Raw genomic sequence first — 23,579 nt, 5'->3', positions numbered from 1 at the left:
ATACGAATTCATCCGGGAAGTTGCAAATATTTTTCTTCAAAATTTTTAAATTTAGGTATTTATTCAAAATACTTTATCTAAAATAACTGAAAATTTCAAAGAAAAATATGCATAAAATTCGTCAAAAACCCATTTTATCAGGGGAACTAAGGCAACTCTCGAATGTTCATCCGGCGTTCTTCCTTAGCACGACAGTATGGAAGAACACAGATTGATTGGTGTAATTTTAACAAAGAGACCAGTTCTTGAAAAGTCAGGCAGTTGCTTTATGTAGAGGCCAGTTTTGTCATGTACCGTAACATCACGAGTTTATCAGATTCGTTCTCGCCTAAAAGTGACCGTTTTGAATAGGTCGGTTCCTAAAACAGCTTTTTTTTAGTTTGGTGGGTGATTTCAAGATTTTATAATAGCGCTATTGTTCTTTTCATGGAATTTGCCATTGGACTCGGTTATCAATTCGCGAATCCCCGCATCTTGCTACAGGCTCATTGCCGGTATAATATTCAAATAGCAAGCTCTCCCACAACTTCGTCCAAAATTAGCGCGGTTTACAGTGAAACGCCCGACGGGCTCTCGAAGCCGGCCTGAAAACGCATCGCACTCGGGTCTACATCTCTACATCTGCGTCGGCTACAAAGTAGTGTAAAGCAGTCCGCCGAACATCGTTTCGAATTCAATCGCTCGTGCAGCCTGCAGCGTGCTAAAAGCGGCTCAAGCAGACAATAAGGGCGCTGAAGGGGGGCCCGGGGGGGGAGGGGGTGTAAGAGGTCTTCGAGAACGATTAGTGATTATGTTGTTTCCGCTCGGGCGGTTGCAACGAATGCACGCAAGTATTACGTCCGGATTTGCATAAAGGCTCGGTTCGCGACTCCGCGGGAACAGGTCCGAGATTTCACGGCGAGTTGTTTTACACGCAGGAATCCCGCACTCAACTCCCGTGTTTTTATTGCCGGGTAAATAATGAGCTGACGCACCGAGGTGCAGCCTCAGGACTGCTTGTGTTTTTCGCGCGGATGCGTTTCGGTCTTTCTATGTCGTCGGGGCATCTACAATGAGGTGGATTGCGTTTGAAAAAAGGAACCAGGAGCATTGTAATGTTGCTAAAATTGTGCATCTGATTATGTCTTGGAAGAAAAACCTGATTATCCATTAACAGTTCCTGTTTTACTCGCTAAAAACTATAAATTTAAGACAAAAATTACCATGTAAATTTCATATTTTTTCATGGTTTCAGTACTTTTATTGCAAAGGATGATGTTGCACAATCCTAGCACCATTGCAATGCCTCTGGTTCCTTTTTGCAAAATGAAATCCAGGTAGAGAAACGAATGGACTGCATTTTGCAATGAGGAGCTACGGTTTCTGGCTTGTTGATGAAAACGCCTATCTGCATACGAAAACTAATGGCAAATCATGTTGTTTTTAAGATCAGGCAGAAATATACAGGGTGTCTACAAGTCCGGAATTTCTGGCAAGTCCGGAAATAGTATACTGATTTTTTAAGGACGATTCGGAAGAACTGAAAAAGTGCGGAATTTCAACAAAAGGGTCCGGAATTTTTTTCATTCTTTCTGTCTTTTTTTCGCAATTGGAGCGAGAAATGAAATTTTTGAAATTTTTCGAACCTTGTCAAATGGAGGTACTGGAAAAGTACTGTAAAAGTCTGCTTTTTTGCCAGCCTGTTTCAGTAGACACCCTGTTACAGTTCCTTGTTCTGCCACTGATCATTTGCCCTTTTGGTCTGTATCAACCACAAATTTCAACCAAGAGGATCTCTCCATACTCCCTATGTCTTATTTGTCTATCAAACCTACCAATGTCGAAAATCAGCCCGCAGAACACTTCATTTTCCATTCTCGTAAAACCTGTTCCAATTTTTCCAAGGAATCTTCAAACAATTCAGGTTTAATGTTAAGCTCTGCAACTTAAATTTGGAGCATCGACAGTGAATATGTCGAATGGTAGCATCCCCATGAAATCAGTCCATTATTTATTAGACCATAGCTCATTCTCCGGTTCCCTTTCGCGAAAACGGGGATATTTTGGGCCCGGGCTCGCGATCCGGCGACGCGAGAGGACGGTAGTTGCATGCTCGGAATATGATGTAATTTATTGTCGCGCTGCGCTGCGCCGCGGTCCGGAAGGGGGACGGGGGGGAGGGGCGGGTAATCGATGGACTGGAAACCCGTTGTCGGAATGCGGGCTCCCACCCCGTGCCCCCGACGCCGGAAGCGCGGGGTTCCGCGGCGGCCTGGCAACGTCGCTTCATGTTGTCTGTGTCGGCGTTGACGGCCTAATGAGCCGGGCACAGAGCGGTGCCTCCAAGTTGGACCGAAAATTTGCGACACCAAAGTGCAGCTAGGGTGTTCACCAGTCCGGAACTTCCGGAAATAGAAATTTGTTTTGAAGGGCGGTCCGGAAGTACTGAAAAAGTGCGGAAAATCCGCAAGAAGCTCCGGAATTTTATACCTACATGCAGGGTGTCAACTAGAAAGTTCGGATATAGTGCTGATTTTTCAAGGGCGGTCCGGAAGTACTGAAAAACCGCGGAAATTCTGCAAGAAGCTCCGGATTTTTTCCCTTCATCCCACGCGTGTTTTTAATAAAGCCTGGAAAGTATGCAATCCCCCTACGCGTTGATTCTCAGAGGAGTACTTGCCCGCAAGATCGCGATCTTGCAGTCTGTGAATCTTCAAGCCACCAATGAAATTTTGTGACCACGTCATTTTTGTCGCCATTCTAGCGAGAATATCAAAGTTTTGAAATTTTTCAATTTCCGTCCATCGGAGGTTCTGAAAAAGCTCTGAATTTTTCTGTCGAGAAGATACTGAATTTCTTGTGAATGCTTGGTTTGAAATCGGAATCCAAGATTGGCAGTGACATTTTTTGTGCTAGAAGGTTGGCTGCCCTTTTTAGCCCTTGGAGCCCCATATTTCGACATGTTCGCACTTTCCCTATACAGGTTCTCCAGGAATGACGGAAAACAAACGGAAGGCTTGTTGACCCGTCGCGAGGCGGCAACAGTTCGTAAAGGGGCAGTCATCATCATCATCCTGGATGGCGAGGAAGAGGGGAGTGGGCTTAAGAGCAGGAAATATAATTTTGTCGTTACCCTGGCTTAAAGGCGTTTCTCTATCTCCACGTGAGTTCTGAGAAGCATGGAGTTATATGGAGAGTAGGGCTCAACTCGAAAATCAGTTAGGGCGTTTCGTGAGAGGAGCGGGGATATCGGTGCATGTGCGATGATGTGTGTGCGCAAGATGGTAACGTCGCGTGGGTCCGTGCGCTGGGCTCGTTGCGCGGGGCTGTGGGATGTGGGTCGCTAAATACTCCACCGCTCGTCGTTCGTCGCCCTAGTAAGTGCACAATGTCGCCTATTCATTCTAAACTATGACGTTTTCTCCAGGTTCTAACATTCGTCTTGAGTGCCTACATTGGGGGTGTACGGACATGTCAAAATATGGAGCTTTTATGGCGTACACTGAAGAAAAGAGTTACGGGCTATATAAACATACCTCCGCGTTCCGGCTTCAGAAGCCGAGAATTCCCGATGCTGAAGCCGTAGCTTCTACTGCTTCGGTCGCTACGCCCGAAACATTCGGTCTCTGAGCCCGGAACGCGAACTGCATGTCTATTTAGCCAGTAAGCACGGCTTCCACGGTCAGAGTTTTTCCTTTCGCGCTCCCCTCGCTGGTAGAGGAAGTATTTTCAGTGTAAAATGACAGCCAATAGGTGTTCTACATCAGGCTGTCTACAAGTCCGGAAATAGCACTGACTTTTTAAGGGCGGTCCGGAAGTACCGAAAAAGTGCGGAAATTCCGCAAAAAGGTCCGGAATTTTTGTCATTATTGTCGCAATTGGAGCGAGAAATCCAAATTTTTGAAATTTTTCGAATTTCGTCAAATGAAGGTTCTGAAAAAGCACTGAATTTTTCTGTTGGGGAGCTACTGAATTTCTTGGGAATGCCCTGAAAAAGTACCGGAAAAGTACTGATTTTTGGCCAGCCTGTTTTAGTAGACACCCTGTACATTAATCAATCGAACACATGTATGCGAAAAGGAAGTTATGCACAGGGATTGCTTGTAACATAGTTCTTTTTAGCATAAATACGGCCCCTATAAAACACGAACGGAATCCAGTGGTGGAAATTCGCCTCTATTCGCAATCCAGCATCTTCGAAGCCACGTTGCCGTCTCTTCGTCTTCGTCTACGTGAAACCGCGAAAATCGTGATTTTCCGGGGCGTTTTGGCATCGGTGGTCGGGAGCGGGAGCTTTGGGCCAACGCGGAGGCGCTTTCGGGTCAACGCTCCGCCGCCGCACTCAGCGTTGTCCCGTATCCCTGCCCCCGGTCCCCGCCCGTCGCTTCCTACCGGCTCCGAATATGCCCCGCGCTTGCACGAGCTTATAACTGCCTGATTAAGCGCGATCGATAAACCACTCTCGCGTTGACAATCTTATGTCTCGGGAAAATTGAAGCCCCCGGTGAGCGGGGGAGGCAAGTGAGATTTATTTTATGATACTGAGATGCAAGTGATACTAATCGGTTACTCTTAGAAAGTAAAATTTTTACTGATTTTTTAATTAGGTGCACTGGAAAAAACACATTGGATGTAGAGTCCAGACTCTTAAAAACATTGACAAGAAAAAGTACTCTTGATTCAATCAAAATCTAGCTTAAATCAAGAACCAAGCCTCTTAATTTAAGCGGATTTTGTTTTGATTCAAGCAAAAATCCGATCGAATCAAGAGTATTTTTTCTTGTCAATGTTTTCAAGAGTCTGGACTCTAGATCCAATGTGTTTTTTTTTCCAGTGTGCAACTATTTTGGGCTCATTTTGGAAACAATGTTTGAGGGGCTCGGAGGACAAGGCGCATTCAAGTGCAGTTATTAAAAGTATTGATATATCATTAAGTTCAACAGGGCGTCTACTTGTCCGGAATTTCCGGAAAGTCCAGAGATAGTACTGATTTTTTAGGGTGGTCCGGAAGTATTGAAAAAGTGCGGAAATTTTACAAGAAGGTTCGGAATTTTTTCTCTCATACTTCGAATGCTTTTTAATACAGCCCAAAAAGTATGTAATCCCCTGCGCATGAATTCTTAAAGTAAATAACATTCCCCTCTGCATTTTATTTTCATTTTTTGATGTCTACTCGTTTATTTGTTGTTTGTCTTCTAAAATATGTATTATTCTTTTGTGGTGAATATGAGATGATCTTAATCTTTGTCGTTTTTTGTTTCAGGTGAGTTTTCATGTATAATCAATCTCGTGAGCGGCTAAACCGCATGACTTCGCAATGGTGAGATCGTCCGTTTTTATTATTAATCTGAAAGCATGAACATACTCGTTAGGATCAGGGCCGGATTAAGGGGGTGGCCACATGGGCCACGGCCCATGGCGGCAAATCTATAGGAGACGGCAAATTTTGCGCTTTTTTTAAATGTAGGTATAAAAAAAATCGAATTTAGAGAAAAAATTACAAACGAGAGAAGGCGACAAAATCTCTCATTTCCTGAGAGTATAGTAATTTCTAATTTTGTCGTCTGTCATTGATACATGAGAGAGCACCTTTAATTAGTCGAGTTAAGAGAGAAACCAAACACGCAATTTGGCCTGGAACGGCGCGACTTAGAGAGAAATGATGGCGAGGCCTTGAGATGAAAAGGAGAAGCCCTCGGCGCGGCGATCGGCATGTAACACATATTAGCGCCTACAAGACTGCACGAATACTTCACGCATTGCATCAAACACAGTGCGGTGTTTGCGGTCAGCGTGAAACGGGTAGCGCCTACAAGACTGCGTGAATACTTCACGCATTGCATCAAACACAGTGCGTTCAGCAGCGGTCGGCGCGAAACTCATCACGCCTACAAGACTGTCTGAATACTTCACGCATTGCGCCAAACTCGGCGCGGTCTGCGTGGCACTGCGGCGGAAGTTAAAATCATTAATCCACATTTATGTTTGTTCTTTCATAATTTTTTGGTTCATATCTTATGAAAAGAACGCCTTGTCTGCACAGAGATAGGTTTACGAAACTTAAATTTCGCGCAAAGTTCCGTGAACTTTTGCTGGTATTGTTGACGGGGCTTTTCCGAAAAATGTGTTCAACACGAGAAAACGCATCTTATGCACCCCTCCTCCGCTGGCACGTTCATTTGATGGTTTTTATTGATGTTTCAAAACGAATGAGAAGGGGGCGGCAAAATGCAGGCGGCCCATGGGCGGCAAGTAGATAAATCCGGCCCCGGTTAGGATGAAGTTAAATCTCCTTCAATCGCATATACAAACTGTCTGATTGAAGAGCCCGTATTTCCATCGAGCTTCCTCGCAAATGACGTCGCAACACTAACACACTGAAGGAGGAAGAAAGTAGAAGAAACTTGCCCTTTTAATCACAGGCATTACCGTTCAGATTATCTCCTATTTAAGTATTTACACTCCATCAAGGAATTGAAAGAAAATAAGCTTCAAAGAATGACATTTAATCCACTATTTTTCTCTCCAACTTCTATTGGGATAAATGTCGTCCGATCAGTGGCAAAGCCCGAATGATCGATTATCGACAATCCCTCTTTAAAGCTATGGTTAAGAATCGATCATTAAGGTGTTGGTTGCGAACACCCTGTTCATCGATCTTTTTCCATAGGTTTAAATGGCCGACCAATCGGTTTATCGCAAAGTACATGACGCCACTATTCAATATTTAACGAGGTCCGATTGATCTGGCTCTTCCTGAGCTTGCAACGTTGGATCCCGCGTTAAAATTCATCACTCACTTACGATACGAGAGAGCGCTGAAACGGTTGCCGGCACAGGCCCTTCGTGACACCCTTTTCTTGGGGCGCCGGGGGAGGGGCGAACGTGAATGCCGTCCAATGTTTTCTTTCCAGTAAACGTCATGTATTTTTAATTGTGCCCCGTGTTTATTTTAACGCTTTGCAATGCACTTCACCCACCCGGCCCCGCCTCTGAAACCTATTTATATTTCATCCGGAAACCACGCGTTGCCGGGTCTCTCCGTTAATTTCCCGTTTTTTCGAGCTGGTCAGTCGGACGGAAAATAAAAACGTGTTACCATCAGTAAAACGAAAGAAATATGATAAATATTTAATATTCGGATTATAGTCATGGAGTTACGCATGCATCTGCCCAATTTTCACCAAAGTCTTATATACCGAGCCAGGATATATAATTTCGATGTCGAAAATTTCTATTTATGTTTTTTCCCCCATCCGAAAAAAATAAGGAACCAAAAGAAAATATTGTGTCTGGAAACGTGAATATCTCAGCTCCTTGCAAGTGCGAGTTGCGTCATCATCTCTTTTTGATTCTTAATTTTGAGTTTTCGAGGATTTCAGCCCTTTCAAAGACACGATATTTGAGAAAACTTGCATTAACAATTTAAGCAATGTAATCGAGTAAGGCAAACGTTAAGTTCGGAGGTCAAAGTTAACGCCTACTGATGTTTGATAAGCAAAAAATCCAATAAAATCTGCCTAATGTTGACTTATGAATGGCGGGGTGAAAACCTCGCCAGACAAATTAGGTTAGGGTTGCATAGCTGATTGCCCAATTCTTTGGTCATAAGTCATCATAGGGCGAATCTAAGCGTCAACCTCCGGGATTAACTTTTACACCATAGAGAAATTATAGCAGTGCGAAGTCCCTTAAATATATCCGTTGCTTCTCGAACGAAAGAACCTAACATCATACCAAGGTTGCGACATCGATTCAAACAATTCAATTTTTCACAAGAATCTACCTATGCAATTTTTGTCCAAAATTTTTGCTATTTTAGTGTGAAATCAAAGGGAAAATCAGTGGAATTTCCAGCTAGACATTCCCTAGGTTCTCCCGGTAATCTGAGAGGGGAAACTTGGAAAAATTGAACTGTAGGTACGTTCTTCCGTGAGAATTACGACGTATTGTCCCGGGTCCTTTTTCCCGTGGACGTTGACATTTTGAAGGCGGAAGTTCGGCAACCCAGCGCGCTTCGTTCATTACCTCAATTTTAATGCCCGTCATTTCCGTTTCTCTGGCTTCCCGTCATCATAATAGCCGCCGTGGCCCACTAGCGCCGTAATGCTGCCTCGCTCGGAATCGGAAATGAAAACCGCGGCCGTTTCATCGGAACCGCGTTTCATAACTGCTCTCCGCAGCCATGCTTTTCTCGCTTTTCTTTCAGAACGACCGCCGGAGCGGGGAAGAGAGAAATATTGCGCCGCGAATAGTTAGAGTAGGAGGGGGAAAGACAACAACGGAAAGTTTTAAGATCTATCATTCCAATCCTCGTTTGCTCTTCTGGGTCAGTAGTTCTTGTCAATAGAATCGATTTTTGTTGATTAGTTTGATGAGCTATATCATATATCAATGTGCCAGTCCCTTCACGAAGAACGTAACTATACAGGGTGTCTACAAGTCCGGAAATAGTACTGATTTTTTAAGGGCGGTCCAGAAGTACTAAAAAAGTGCGGAAATTCCGCAAAAAGGTTTAGAATTTTTTGTCATTTTTGTCGCAATTTCAAATTTTTGAAATTTCTCTAATTTCGTCAAATGGAGGTACTGAAAAAGTACGGAATTTTCCTGCTGGAGGAGGTACTGAATTTGTTGAGAATGTACTGAAAAAGTACCATAAAAGCACCTATTTTTGACCAGCCTGTTTTAGTAGACACCCTGCTATATTTCAGCGTTTTGAATTGTACCCTCGCAAATCGAATTTTACCTAGATAATCTCACGCATTTCTAACTAAAAATTTCACTGATTTTCATCTGATCTCACGCAAGAATCAGACAAATCTTGGATAAAAGTCGCACATGTACATTTTTGTGTAATAAATTAATTGTTTGAGTCAATTTCCGGCGGTTCGGTGTGAAACTGAAAGTATGATTTTCAAAAGTCAGGATTTACCGCCAACCGTCACCTTGGTCTAATCACCTATCGTTTGCTGATCGACTTTGTCAGCGCGGCAGAAAATTCCCGGTGATGCGAAGTTTTCGCAGCGGTATTCCCACCGATATTTACCTATCTGTAGCCTCTCACGTGGACATGCAGTCAGTTCAGTGAGGTGTCGTGTCCCATCCGATCGGGAAAAGTAATCTTCGGTGCGTTTCTGCACCGCAATTGCACTTGCTTTATTTCCTCCCGTGATGCCAAGATGATTTTCAGGAAAACGCGACTCGCTGAAAAGATCCTCGTAAGTACTTACATTTATATCCCCTGGCTCTACTTCCTGCCGACTTGAACGCAACTTGGGGTGCCATTTCGACCAACTTCTCACTGTCTTTTCGCAGCATAACGTAAAGAAAATCCATTTTTGAAAGAGGTTAAAGAGTATGAACTCCACTGAATTGCGACGTCAGTTTTGCACAGACTTTCCCGCGTTTATCATCAGTTCAGTCATCAGTTTAGTTCGGAAATCAACATTATTTTTCACCCGATGATGATTGATAAGCGACTTATTGAACAATTTATCGGCTTATTGATTAGTGACAATCGTTTAAATTGGACAGTTCGCACAGTACTCTAAGTAAGGTCTTCCTCAACACTTCGGTTATCGCATTGAGTTATACTTAAGTCCAGCAGGCCGATTACCGTGATCAAAATCAAATTTTGTGTTTTTTGGGTGTACCTAGATGACATAGATTAAATGGTATCGGGCGATTGGTCGGATCTATCGTATTGCTACTTTGTCGTGCCCATGTCTGGTAGAATGGACGACATCCTATCAGAAACTCAAGAGGTGCATTTATTAACCTGTCGTCAATTCCACCTAGGACATCATCGGCACGACGAAGCAGCGATAAGACATAACCGACTAGTCACACTACGCCTTTAATCTGCTATGTCATCTATGTCCGTCCGACGAATAAAAAATTCCAATGATAGGCCCGCTGACAGTGTAATTCCGTTTATCAAACGAAAGTTTTCGTGTCGCAGTGAATCATTTTCAATTGTGATAACAACAAAAATGGAATGTGAAACAACAACAACATGTGAAACAACAAAAACAACCACGACTAAAATTTTACCGGTTGCAGTAAATTATTTCTTCGACGCCACCAACTTTCCCAGGTGCATCATTTTGGGCTTATCTCCGGGGTGAACTTTCAAAGCCCTCCCCAAATGGTGCACACAAGTCTTTCCTTCAGCACAAGAAAAAACTTTCATGAGGGGAACGGTCTTTGTTGCACCGAATGCAGTATTTTCATTGAAGGGTGCAAATGACTCGCGCATTTATCCATGATTTCCATTTCCTGAGGTGAGGTTCTGAAAGCGATGAATCAATTCCGTCTCGATGACTTCTACGCCTCGGTCTCATTTTGCCGGTCCGTTATTTACGAGCCACTGCTAAGCAAAAACGCCGTATAAACTTTCGAATGTTGCCGAATTTCCGTTTTGAAAATTTTTATTTTCGAAGAAAGTTACGAATATTCTGCATCGAAATTTTCAGACTTTTTAGATCAGATTTCGAACGAAATCCTCCGGAAAATCGGGGAAGAAATGTTCATGAATTTTCTTTCCCGAAAATTTGTGATTTGTCGAAGGAAATTTGGCAACGCCCGATGGCTCTTACGGCGTTCTTACTTATCATGGCATTGCTGTGTTAGCGCTTAGAAATTATGTCAGTTCCTCAGCACGAAACGGCGCGTCGCGTCTTCGTCGTAGTTCGTGTTTACTTTTTGTCACCGCGTTCTCGGTGGGGGTCGGGGAGGAGGGAGGGGGGCTGCTATTGACTCATGGCCGTGTGCGTGTTGGTGCGGCGAACGCGAAAGTTGATTCATGCAGATTTGCGGAGTCATCGGATCCGCAGGAGTGCACCAAGGTTGCCAGGTTATGCTGTAAAATCTGGATATTTTACATCGGTTTAAATGGGGGTAAATCGGATTTTTCAGCCTTATCTGGCAAGAATGGAGTGCACCGATGCGCTCTGCTGTGCTCGCACACTGTCGGATGGAACTTCTTCAGCCCTTCGAGCAGTGTTTCGAGGTTGTCAAATGGCTCATCAATTCGACCCTTTTCTCCGTCTGAGAGGAAAATCGAAAAGGAGTTCGTAGAGGGCATAGACTGATTTATTGGCTACGTAATTCGATTCATTGATTGAATTCTATACTACAAATCGGAATCTAATTGATCCGCTTAAATTCCGACTAGTTTTGTCACGGTTTGAAAGCGTGGTTAAATTAAAGCAGCCAATCAGAATTGGTCGAATTTTTTTGAGATTGAGGATTTTTTTGCTTACAGTTGAACCAGCAGATATATCGATCCATCGAATGGCGTAGTCACAATAGCAAATTTTTAGAAGTCAGGTATTAAAACTTGACCCTTTTGATCTCTTGTTCTGTTTTTCTCCTTGTAAACATATTTGCACTACCGTCATAATGCAAACGTAGAACGATTTTCAGTTCGAAACGCAGAAAACTGAAATGGAGGTCCATTTTGTATAAATGATACATGAACTAAAATTTTGATCTTCAAATAATACCACTATTCGATCACGTGGGAGCGCGTTTTGCCTACACAAGTGTTTGAAGGCGAATCATACCTCCTTAGTCTCCCTCACTCGTGTGCTCATTAACTTCGCTCGCACATCCCGCCAGCGGGCCATGCTGTACGGTTTATCTGTAACGCATACCCCACCTCCTCCTCCCCCCTAAGTGCGTCATGCATTAAATCAGTCTTTATAGCGACGTTAAAAATTAGGTATTCTTGTGAGATTACACGGCTTTGGAGGGTGGGATGTTGGAATATTTGAATACGGGGATGAAGTTGAAATAAGCTGGAAAAAAATCCTTTTCGGAGAGGAGGAGGCGGCTGTCGCGAGATTCGATTTCGGGCGTTTTGTCGGAGGGAACGGGGCCGTGGAGAGTACGCAGACTTCTCGTCTGGTGCGCTTTACGGGCGGTGAAGGAGGCGGGGGCGGGGGAACTCGAAGCGTTGATCTCCATATCTGCTCGAGCGATAATTTTCCTTCCTGCTTTTCAACCCCCCTCGCGGTCCTTATTGCCGCTCTGGAGGCAGGAACAGCCCCCCTCCCCCTCCCTTCCTCCACGTCCCACGTATTTTCGCTATCGGCGTGCCCATGCCTTCGTGGATGTTGCCGGATTCTTTCAAGTGTCAGTCCTAATCGACCAATAGGAGAGCAACCATTCGTAGAGGATGTGGTATGCCACAGTCAGAGAAAACCGGGAGATGTCAGGGAAAATTTGTCAAATCACCTTCATTTGCTTTCTACAATGGGTTTGAGATTTTGAACAAGAAATTTTTCGTAAAATCTATTTTAAATTAAGTATGCCTTCTTAACCATCCGTCACATCTTCAATTGTCAGGGAATTTCACCAAAATATGTAAGGGAAATCAGGGAAATGTCAGGGAATTTCATTTTCTATATTCTGTGGCAACCCTGATACCATTATTTAGATACGAGGGAGCCAATGACGTTGCGTGTCTTGCGATATATCGAATGATTTGCCATTTAAACCTATGGAAAGGGATCGATAATCAAGGTGTTCGCAATGAACACCTTAATAACCGATTCTTAACCATAGCTTCAAAAGAGGAATTATTAATAATCGATCATGTACGTTTCGCCACTGAAGGAAACCAGTTTTGTTTTATCGGTGAACGAGTTTGACAAAAGCGCCTCAAGTTGCACACAGGAAATGAACCGAACTGCCATCATATTAGTTGGCAAATCGTTGGGTAAATGGTTGATACCACTATTCAGACTCGAGGGAGCCGATTTTGCCTACTCGATGAATTGAAGGCTAATAATACTTCCATCACACTAGTTGACTGGTCTCTCTCGATATCGAATCATACCACTATTCGAACTCGAGGGAGCCCGTTTTGCCTATTGGATGAGTCGAAGGAGATTCATACTTCCATCATCAATCATTTTTCCACGCCGCCTTACGACGGTCGATTTTGAGTTTTTCCCAAGTGAGATGCGTATGCACTTTTCCATGTTTTTCAGACCCGTGGAGCGGACGATTTAAAAGCGCAGCGAATCGTCGCAGTTACGGCTGGAGAGCCATCAAATTTAATTCTCCGCCGTGTTCTCGAGTCGCGGGGCTCTTAAATGCGCGACGAACGGGGGGGGGACCATCTCCTCGACTCAGCGCGATCGTCCAATACGTCCTTCCTCTGACGTCATCATAACGCACCTCCACTCTTACACGAATCCTATCGTCCATAAAAATCAACGTTTGACGCGGCTCATGTCAAAATGGAGATGCGTTGCTGCGTCAAAGGAGCGAGGAATAAAGGGACGCCGCGGCGACGGAAAAAGTATGAAAATGGAAAAGCGATTTCCGCCGCGCGGAGGGGGGAGGGGAGGGTGGCGGCACATGACTTGGAAACCGAATCATTGAGGATTCAAAGTCGCAATTGTCAGCACCGACGACTTCCCCCCTTCGCCTGCCCCCCCCCCCCCGCCTACATTTGTCACTCGCGCTATTGCCAGCTCTGTCGCGCCAAGGAAAAACGCCGTACGAGCCTTTAAACGTTGCCGAATTTCCACCAATACAAACTGGATTTACTGGGGAATTATTATTATTCAACTTCAAATTTTTCAGGGAATTTTGTTCGCAATTCGATCTGTAATATCTGAAAATTTCAAAGAGATATTTAAATATATTTCCCTCGAAAGTGCATATTTTATTTGGGAAATTTGGCAACTCTAGAATATTCTTACGGTGTTTTTCCCTAGCAAGCAGACTGCTTCGAGGGGAAAACACCTCCGCGAGGAAAAATCGGATACAGATGGACAGCATCACGTATGGAGAGGCCAACTTTTCCGGCGCGTTTTCAAAACGATATAAGGGCGATTTATTTACCCGTGCACTTAGGTGCTTTTAAAAACGAGCCGGAAAAGTTGGTTACCTTTGCCGTCGGCCCTCTTAGCACGGCAACTTTTCCTCTCGAGAGTTCACCACTCTACCAGTGGCGAAGCGTGAATGATCGGTAATGGATATTTCCCCCATCTGAAACTATGGTAAAGAATCGATTATTAAGGTGTTCTTTGCGAACACCCTGTTTATCGATCCTTTCCAATAGATTTGAATGGTAGATCAATCGATGTATCGCAAAGCACGCTGCGCCACTGAAACGGTTAATCGACCCGCTACTGTACAGCACACTCTACCATGCTGAGGAAGAACGCCGTATGAACATTCGAGAGTTGCCAAATTTCCTTCGATAAAATGTTCATTGTTGCAGAAAAGTTATGAATATTTTTCCTTGAAATTTTCAGGGACTTCAAGTACAATTGCAAACAACATAATCTGAAAAATTGGAAGAAAAATATTTATATTTTAACCAGGAAATTTGCGCTTTATCAGAGGAATTCTGGCAACGCCTAAAGGTTCTTACGGCGTTTTTCCTTAGCACGGCACACTTGGCCCCATCCTACCTCGTTGAACTCCCGGGCTCGGGTTCCCTAGCAGATGGAAGTTCACTACCCGATACCGACCAATACCAGCTCGGAAGTGGGTTTCCGATTCCAGAACCACCCCCGCACAACCCCCGAAACCCCCGCAACCCCATCCGAGTCCCAGCTGTGACGACTCACGACTCACCGCGCGCTAACACGTGTACCAGCACATAACAGGCGTGAAATTAACAACAGCTATCAAATAATCACAACTGCAAAAGCAGAAATCGAAAGAGAAATAATGAAACGCGAGAAACGTTATTTCAAGCATCAATGAGTATGGCTTGCCTGCTTTGAGCTTGGTCTGCAATTAGGAATAGTCCTGTTCGTTTATTTTTCACCCTTTTCTCTCGTCTTCCTGCAAAAGGCATACTTTTTACATTCTCATAATATGACTGGCCTCATTTTTTGCGAGACTTTGACCCTCAATTTTATTGAACTCTATAAAATTTCATTATGAGAGTGTCTACTAGTCCGGAATAAGCACTGATTTCTGAAGGGCGGTCCGAAAGCACAGAAAAAGTGCGGAAATTCCGCAAGAAGGTTTGAAATTTTTTCCTTCATACTGCGCCTGTTTTTTGATAAAGTCTGGAAAGTACGGAATCCCCTGCGCGTATATTCTTAGATAAGTATTTGCTTGCACGATCGCAATCTTGCAGTCAATTAATCTTCAAGCCACCATTGAAATTTTGTGTTTACATCCTTTTTGTTGCAATCCGAGCGAGAATTTCAAATTTCCGAAACTTTTGGACTTTCGTTGATGAAATTACCTTTCTCCCGATCACTTTTTATCCGGTTCTCAGACGATAGCTATTTCGATGATATTAATCATCATCATCAGGTCTTCGACTTCGACTTCGGTAAACACTAACAGTCACATCTTATATTGTTAAAATTTACTAAGATTTACATAATGCAGCCCGATAAAAATAAGTTCAACTTTAAATTTTGGACTTTCGTCAAATCAAAGTACTGAAAAAGTACTGAATTTCCCAGGAATGTACCGAAACCCCAATGTAAAAGTACTGATTTTTGGCCAGCCTGTTAGAGTGGACACGCTGCTCTTTTCTTCGTTGTTATCTTTTCTATATTATGGTTATTCACAATTACTACAACCTCCTGAATATTTAGGTCGAAAATAATCAATTTTGGCCAAATTAGCGATCAATGCTGATCCAAGCTTTAGACTTTCCGGAGCTCCCAGCTCAGCAGCGCAACAAAATAAGATTTCCACTGCATCGCCGCAGACAGCGCAAGAGAGCGTCCGTATTTAGAATACGCCCCTCGGCAGTCCGGAAAAAAATAATGGATTCTTATTCCGCGGAGTCAAGAGCGGGGCGGGGGGGGGGGGGGGGGGGCTGGAAACAGTTTTCCCGCTCGAGTTAAGTCTCCAGGCAGCGAATTTCAACTCGGCGGAGGGAGAAACGCGATTGCCAACAGCTGCGCCCTCGACAAAGCCCCAGATCGGGCGCCGAAATCCGCCCTTTTTTCCGCCGTCCCGCGGGGAAAAGGGGCGAGTTCCGCGCCCACCCGACACCTAAGCGCCCGCTCTTCCGGCCGGCACTTCGTCCTGAGCTGCCGTGCTACGGAAAAACGCCGTATGAACCTTCAGGCGTTGCCAAATTTATTTTAGTAAATCACGATTTTTCGGGAAAATTTGTAAATATTTTTCCTCCAATTTTCAGATAATTTTGTTTGCGATCTCGCGCCTAAAGTTCCCGAAAATTCCAGGGTAAAATATTCATAGCTTTCCCCAAAAATGAACATTTCATCGAAGGCAATTTGGCAACGCTCGAATGTTCATACGGCGTTTTTCCTTAGCACGGCAGTGAGATGGGGCTTCGAGAGGGCCGGGACGCTTCATTTACAACACAATTCGAGCGAGGCTTAACTCGAGATTTACAAGCTTGCGAATTGGTTGTAAGATCTCAGATTAAAATTCAAAGGGATGCCTTCGCGTATGTTTTCCTCAAAGCGCTGTGAATGCGGATCGAGGGGATAATTCAATTCAATTGAACGTGATAATTATCTTTGGAGTTCGGAGCGCTGTTTATTCGATGTTAGGGAATGTGAGACTTAGGGACGCCTCACTAATCGCAGGACGTAAATAGAGCGAAGATTCCTCAGTTGAGAAGTTGGTTTTGACAATCTTAATGATCAGTAAAATCAAGGTAGAATGGCTCATGCGGTCTGGAAATTTTTTTCGGTAAAGTCTGGGAGTGAGGCATCGAGGGATTTTGTATGGTCTCCCAGCTGGAAGAGAATTGAATCGAAAGTGCGCAAAGTCACCGCATTTTGTTTGCCCAATTGAAGTACAATTATTAGGCTCCTTAAGTGCAGTTACGTTCCTTCCTCCGTATCGATGGCGGAAGTGCGAAACCTCGTGTCTCCGTTTGCGACGTCGCAGACTTCCCATCGAACTTCATTTTTTCTTTGGAAATCCAGTCATTTTAATTTCTTGAAATACAATTGACTTGTTTCTCCCAACAAAAATAAACTAGGAGCATAGATTTTGAAGCACTAGAACGGAGACACGTTTAATATAGTTTCGCCTTTGAGCCATCGATGTGAAGTTATTTACTATTAGTCGGTCATGATTGAAACGTTATGTGCAGAGAGGTCATTTTATGGTCGCGATGTCTTAGAATCTCCGCTAGCGTGTCATCCATTATAATTAGCAAATGTATAAAATTCGATGGAATTTTCACTGAATTTTCTTTATGATTTTGCAATGCTGAAACCGAAAAACTCCAAAAAATTCTTCCCATAGGTTCCTCTGTAAACATGAATTAGCGGTGGAGCCTCCTAAACACCGCAACTAAGAAATGCCCCTTTGGCACCGAACACTTCGATTTCTGAGCACCTCTGAAGTGTTGAGATAGGCGCCTAATCGTGATGCATCCCATCATCCGACCGAAACAATCGACACATGTCTAAAACAGGGACCCGAGATGAGGGGCTCGTATGGACGAGTTAATCTGAATCGCGGAGAGCTACAACAGCGAAGCGGGGTCCTCTCCGGAGAGATGCCCTCGGAGCTTTGATTCGAGTCCGGGGCGGCGAGCTATCGGGTGGATCGTCTATATTTAGACGGAATAATCAGCCGGATTCGAGCCGTGGCCGTTGTCGTTAATCATCCCCGCGCCCATCGTCGCACAATGGGTCGACTCAGTAGGAGAGGTCGGACAAAATTCGAAAACTTTAAACGCTTATAACTAAAGTTATAGCTCAAGTCCATATAAAACTTTAAGATTCTAAAAGTGGTTCCATTGACTTTCTGGTAAAATTCGCTGCTGGAAGTACCCCTTGAAATTTAAAATGGGACGAAATGAACATCAAAATTTGCAGTTCAAGTCAGAAATTCCATGTCCGACCTCTTCAATTCAATTGATTCGATCCACTGTGCGTCGCCGCCCACTCCGACCAACACGTCGAAAACCGAAAATACGAGCCGTAGCCGAATGATACAGAGATCAGGATTGTAGATCAGAAGTCGGGTACTTACGGCCCAGATACATCTGCCAGTTGCAAGCGCTTGTTGAAAGTGAAAAATCAATAGGCGAGGAGAATTTCTGGTGTCCTAATGGTGTGAATTTCCTATTAGGTTTCCTACTAGGAATTTCTGGTTTCCGAAATCCTGGTTTCCTATTGGTGGTACAGTTTCAACAAGAGCTTGTAACTCGACAGGGGGCGTGAAAAATGGGTGCTCTTTGATGCCGGCCTCGCAGGAAAAAAATCATCACCACAATCTGACTGACCCTAAAGGCGAATTTTCGCGACTGGGTTCGGTCAGTTTTTAGATGGTAGTAGTTTTTTTATTGTATTTTCGTCAAAATTTGGACCACTCAGAATCGAATGTATAATCTTTGACCAAATCCTGAAGAAAACGAGCCAAATCCCGGATTAGGTTAAAAAATTGGTCAATGCACCGCACCACAACTTAATCTACAATATAAAATATCATACAAATTATAATACGAATATTACCCTATAATTTTTACATCATCATCACTTCACCGCGGCTGCTGTTGCTCAGTTATTGTTTTTGTCGCTCATAATACCACTACTGTGGAAAAATTGGTTGCTTCTCAAGGTCGACGAGCAAACCATTTACTCCCATCGACTTTTCGACCTGCCGTAGGTGGGTCGCGAAATTTTGGATTCGGGTTCCGATAACGGTTGCTGATGAGCGCAACAGAGTAGTAAATCAGCTTGAAAAAAACGTTTTTCATCAGAATTTGGTCGAAAAGGTCAACCAAGTACACTCGCGAAAATTCGCCTCATACGCTTTTTACCGAAAAAGTCCTCTAATACTAAAAAAAAGAGAAAAAAAATCGATTAGAGGCTATGTTTCATCGGTTCTATTACAACCTCATCGATACGTCGAATATCTTATCGGAAGAACGGCTCATCCTCGAAATCAGTCTCGGGCAATGAGGACTTTCTTGCCGAACGAAGCGGAGGGTCAAGTGATTGGTTTTTAATTCGGTGGGGAGCACGGCCGTCACCGCGGTCGGGCGCTTGTTTGTCATGCTCGAAAATCACTTAAGCGGCTCAATTAATGGCAAGCAACAATGATTCCCTCGCCCTCCTCACACAAGACCTTCACCACACTCCGCCATGAACCCTATCGTCCATACAACCCAACGCTTTTCCGGGCTCATCTCAATGGGTAGTTACGCCCTTATGTCAGCCGAGCGACGATTTATAAAACAGACGGCGCAGGGTGCGAACTGCGAGATCCCCCCCCCCCCGCCGCGCCTTGCGGCGCGTACCCGCCAAGAGTGATGTTTAAATAACGGCGACTAATAAAGTAAAGAATATAATTTATTTACCCTCGGCGCGGCCCCGGAGGGTGGAGAGGAAACGCCGCACTTTTCGACATGACTCCCCTCGGCCCTTGGGTCCCTTTTAATAAACATGCTGCGTACGCCGGGACCCGGGCCGGGCATGAGGGCGTAAGGGGTGCGTGTAATCCAATAAGCCCGCCACTACCCTCCCGAGTTGCCGCCCTCTCGGAATAGTTTCCGTTCGTGCCCTCTTTCGACACAGTGGCAACAGTGGCGTGGCGTATTTTGCGATTTATCGATTGATCAGGCATTCAAACCTGTGGAAAAGGGTCTATAAATGGATTACAGTTTACAATAAGGAACCACTATTTCTGGCCCATTTTAGAAACAACATGCATGCCATTGGTTTCCCTATGCAGATAATTATGTGCTTGTGTGGGGGAGCCTGAGATAGTTGTTCCTTTTTGCAAAATGTAATCCAAAATAGGATGCTCGCAACGTAAACGCAACGTAACACCGTAATAATCGATTCTTTACCGTAGCTTCAAAAGGGGACTTATTGACAATCGATCATTCACGCCTCCTCACTGAACGGCAATGTTTTCCCTCATATCCTTATTTTATTTTAACAGGATGGAAGTTCTCGAAAAGTCGTTGAAAACCTGGAAAAGTTAGGGCTCGCCCAACCCTGCAAAATCAGTGAATTTTTTCTGTGGACACACTTGAAATTTTTCTTTAGACTGAAACATTCAAGTATCTACAATTTCAAGAGACTTTGCGCTGAAATTTCTTGTAAGAAGCATTTTCACGGGAACCGGGCAATATTATACACTTCTAATCTCATTAAGTGTACTTGGAACTGAAACGTCTGAAAGGGTATAATCCGGTGGCGTGGCGTGCTTTGCAACGCATCGATTGATCTGCCATTTAAACTTATGCTACCAGCGGACCGATTATTGAAACTGATAGATAAAGCGATAGACAAAGACGACAAAAGGGATTTGGAGGGATCCTATTGGTGGAAGCGGGTTGTTGCAATGGACAAAGGAGGTAGGTAATGGACTAAGTAACGGCAACCCACGAGAAACCCGACAGTTAGTCTATCATTTTCCCCCTTAGTCGATGAGAACCACCCATTTCAACCAATAGAATTGCTTTATACCCCCTATGTCATCTTTGTCTATCGCTTTGTCTATCAGTTTCAATAATCGCCCCGCAGGTTTTCGCAACGATCTCCTACACACGTCGTTTCTCTCAAGAAAGAACGTAACTCCATTTCAATGTTGCGAAATTTCTCCTCAAAATTTACATATTATCCAGGAAATTCTTAGGCATTTCTATCTGAAAATTTCAGCATTTTCCCTCAGATTTCACGAAAAATCGGAAAATTTTGGATCCAAATTTGCACGAATACTTTTTTGTAAAATAAATGAATTGTTGGGGTCAATTTGGCAACCTTGGAGTGGAGTTACGTCCCCTCGAAAAACGACGAGTAATCGATTGTTTACTATAGCTGTAAATGTGGAAGTATCGATATTCGATCATTCACGCTTCGCCGTGGTATAATCTGAATAACGCGGCAACATCATTTGACCTCCCGAACTTACGGAGCCTCGGGCGATCTGGCGACGAAAAGCATCGAGTTTAGGGGTTGACACCCCCCTCCCCCCTCCCTTGCTCATCTTCCATCCCCGCGGGCGGTGTCCGCGCGGAGCCGGACCGTAAAAATCCCCGAGGGAAATAAGACAGTAAACCGTAAATACGTCCCCGCGTTGGGCGCCAAAACAGTGGCGTGGCGTGCTATGCGATATATCGATCGTTATGCCGTTTGAACCTATGGAAAAGGATCGATAAACAGGGTGTTCGCAGCGAACACCTTGATAATCGATTCTTTACCATAGGTGTAAATGGCATAACGATCGATAGATCGCATAGCACGCCACGCCACTGCGCCAAAAGTGGAGAGGTTGTTGGGACCGGGGAATAAAAAAACCGGGCAGTAGACCGTAATCTAATTTCCCGCCCGCGAAGCGAAGGACGCGTTCCGTCCTCCAAGGTGGCCTTTAAATTAACGGCGCCTTTGCAACGCGAAACGGCGAGAAAAACGGGCGGCGCTGGCCGCGAGGTGCGCGCCGACCCCCTTTTTTCGCGCTTTTCTTTGAGAGGTCATTTCTGCGTGTTCCTGCCGCGCTTCAGTCAATAGGCCAATCGCAAACTTCATCTAGAGCAGAACGAAGAGTTGTTTATTATAGAAAATGTCCCAATAATCACGATGAGCATATCGGGGAGCACTGGAAAAAAAAAAACACATTGGATCTTGAGTCCAGACTCTTGAAAACATTGGCAAGAAAAAATACTCTTGATTCAATCAGATTTTTGCTTAAATCAAAAGGAAATCCGCTCAAATTAAGAGGCTTGGTTCTTGATTTAAGAAAAAATCCGATTGAATCAAGAGTATTTTTTATCGTCGATGTTTTTAAGAATCTGGACTCTAGATCCAATGTGTTTTTTTTCCAGTGAGGTGAGTACATTCCTAACTTCACAATCTGCCCAAGAACTATGTGTTTTTTAAGCTTCGCGCTTCCAAATCGATACTACGCAGGGTTGCCACAGTCAGGGAATACTGGGGAAACCGGAAAATGTCAGAGAAAAGTCATGAAGTCCCCTTCAATTGCTTTTTGGAATGGGTTTGGCGTTTCGAACGACAAATTTTGCCTGAAAACTATTTCTAATTATGAGTTTTCACCATATCTTCAATTTTCAGGAAATTGCACCAAAATGTGTCAGGGAAATTGGGGAAATGGCAGGGAATATCATTTTCTAAATTCTGTGGCAATCCTGAAGTGCTGAGGTGAACAAATATAGTAAGAGGAGTCATTCCATCCAACCCCTCCGCACTAGGATGCTAAAAACGAGCAAGTGTCCAACAAATTTCCGACTGGCAAAGATCATCCGAACTTGAACCGATGCCCGCAATAAATTTCAATTGGCATTTGAAACTCCTTCATTTCTGGAACATTTTATCGGATATCACGAGTCCAACTCAAAAAAAGGGGGGAAATTATTATTTTTTTAAGGGAAGTAGTTACTTTTGAAACTCACTTTATATCGAATCAAAATCTTCATCCATAAGAATGAAATGAACCAACACAATTTTATTGAGCAACGTTCAAATGTAGTTACGTGCTTTCGTCTGAAAATAGATTTAACCCATCCACATCAATCTTTCAGATCGAAACACGAAAAAGTTCAGAGCAGTTGAACTTTGAGTTGTTCTTAATTCGATGCACTTTCGGGAGTGTTTTTCTCGAAGGGTATAAGACCCTTTTTCGAGGAGTCCCTTATTTATTTAAGATTCAATGAATGAGTTAGCTCCCTCTCTTGATTTTCGTTCAGTTGTCCTCAAAAAAGAAGGAAAGAAGCAAAATGTTTGGGTAAAGGAGAGAGATAGTTGCCCCGAAATATTCGATTTGTTTGTTTGCGCGAGAAGGGCTCTTGAGATTGACTTTAATTTCGATCGAAAGTTTGTTTAAAGTTTGACTTTCTGATGATTTGCGCGCTCAGACGAGGAGCTTTCAACTTTTCTCGAGCATCCCAAAACAGATTCGCGATTAATCCCTCGGCATAGCATCCCTTTAAGCACGCACGCTTAACCAACACTGATCCCTTGTTGGCAGATCTGTTGCGGTCTTCGAGTATTGAAAATTGAATCGATAAACTTCAAATTGTTTTACAATCTTGAAAAACAAAACTAAATGTCTGAATGTGTTTTATCTAAGCTTGTTTTACCTAGCAATCGAATTGGCGAGACATCTTGTGTGACCTTAATCGATATTTTCAATGCATTTAAATGGAGGTTAACAGTGTCGTCATCTTACAAATTGGAAAATACACCGGGAGGAACCATAACTTCTTTCGGAATGCCGCTCTAAAACTTTAAAACGAAAATAAAGCCGATTGGTTATTCATGGAATACGGCTTGCCGTGGGTGGGACGAGACAAACGATTTGGACGTATTTATGCTGAAAGGAGCTATGTCAAATGTAAACCCTACGCACATAGTTCCTTTCAGCATAAATGCGTCCATTTGGAAGCGATTCCCCAAACGCTTTTACGATAAAAGTGTGCAATTTGAAACCGTCGATGTTGGAACCAAGCAAACACGATTGTTATTTTGAGCTCCAGAATACGGAGATTCTTACGGTATTCAGATGTCAGGAGTACATCTGCTTGTGAGGTTTTAACGTGGATCGGTTGAAACGGCGCGCTGGAATTTTCGTGGGTCGTAGCCCACGGTGTTCCGTCGGCTGACGCCAGCGACCCGTCACGTCATAATCGCGCGGGCTCCTGACGC

The 23,579-nt window shown here is 43.9% G+C and overlaps 1 protein-coding gene and 1 long non-coding RNA gene across 4 annotated transcripts in view; both read left to right on the top strand.

Moving 5' to 3' along the window:
- The window catches only part of LOC140225307 (uncharacterized), a 197,936-nt gene that overhangs the window by 105,758 nt on the left and 68,599 nt on the right, over positions 1-23,579 (top strand). The window lies entirely within an intron of this gene.
- Positions 1-23,579, top strand: part of sbb (scribbler) — a 411,047-nt gene that overhangs the window by 372,956 nt on the left and 14,512 nt on the right. The gene's annotated exons all lie outside the window — the stretch shown is intronic.

This window comes from Bemisia tabaci, chromosome 8, assembly GCF_918797505.1.
Source record: "Bemisia tabaci chromosome 8, PGI_BMITA_v3".
NCBI classification, from domain to species: domain Eukaryota; kingdom Metazoa; phylum Arthropoda; class Insecta; order Hemiptera; family Aleyrodidae; genus Bemisia; species Bemisia tabaci.
This window is presented reverse-complemented; position numbering and strand designations above follow the sequence as displayed.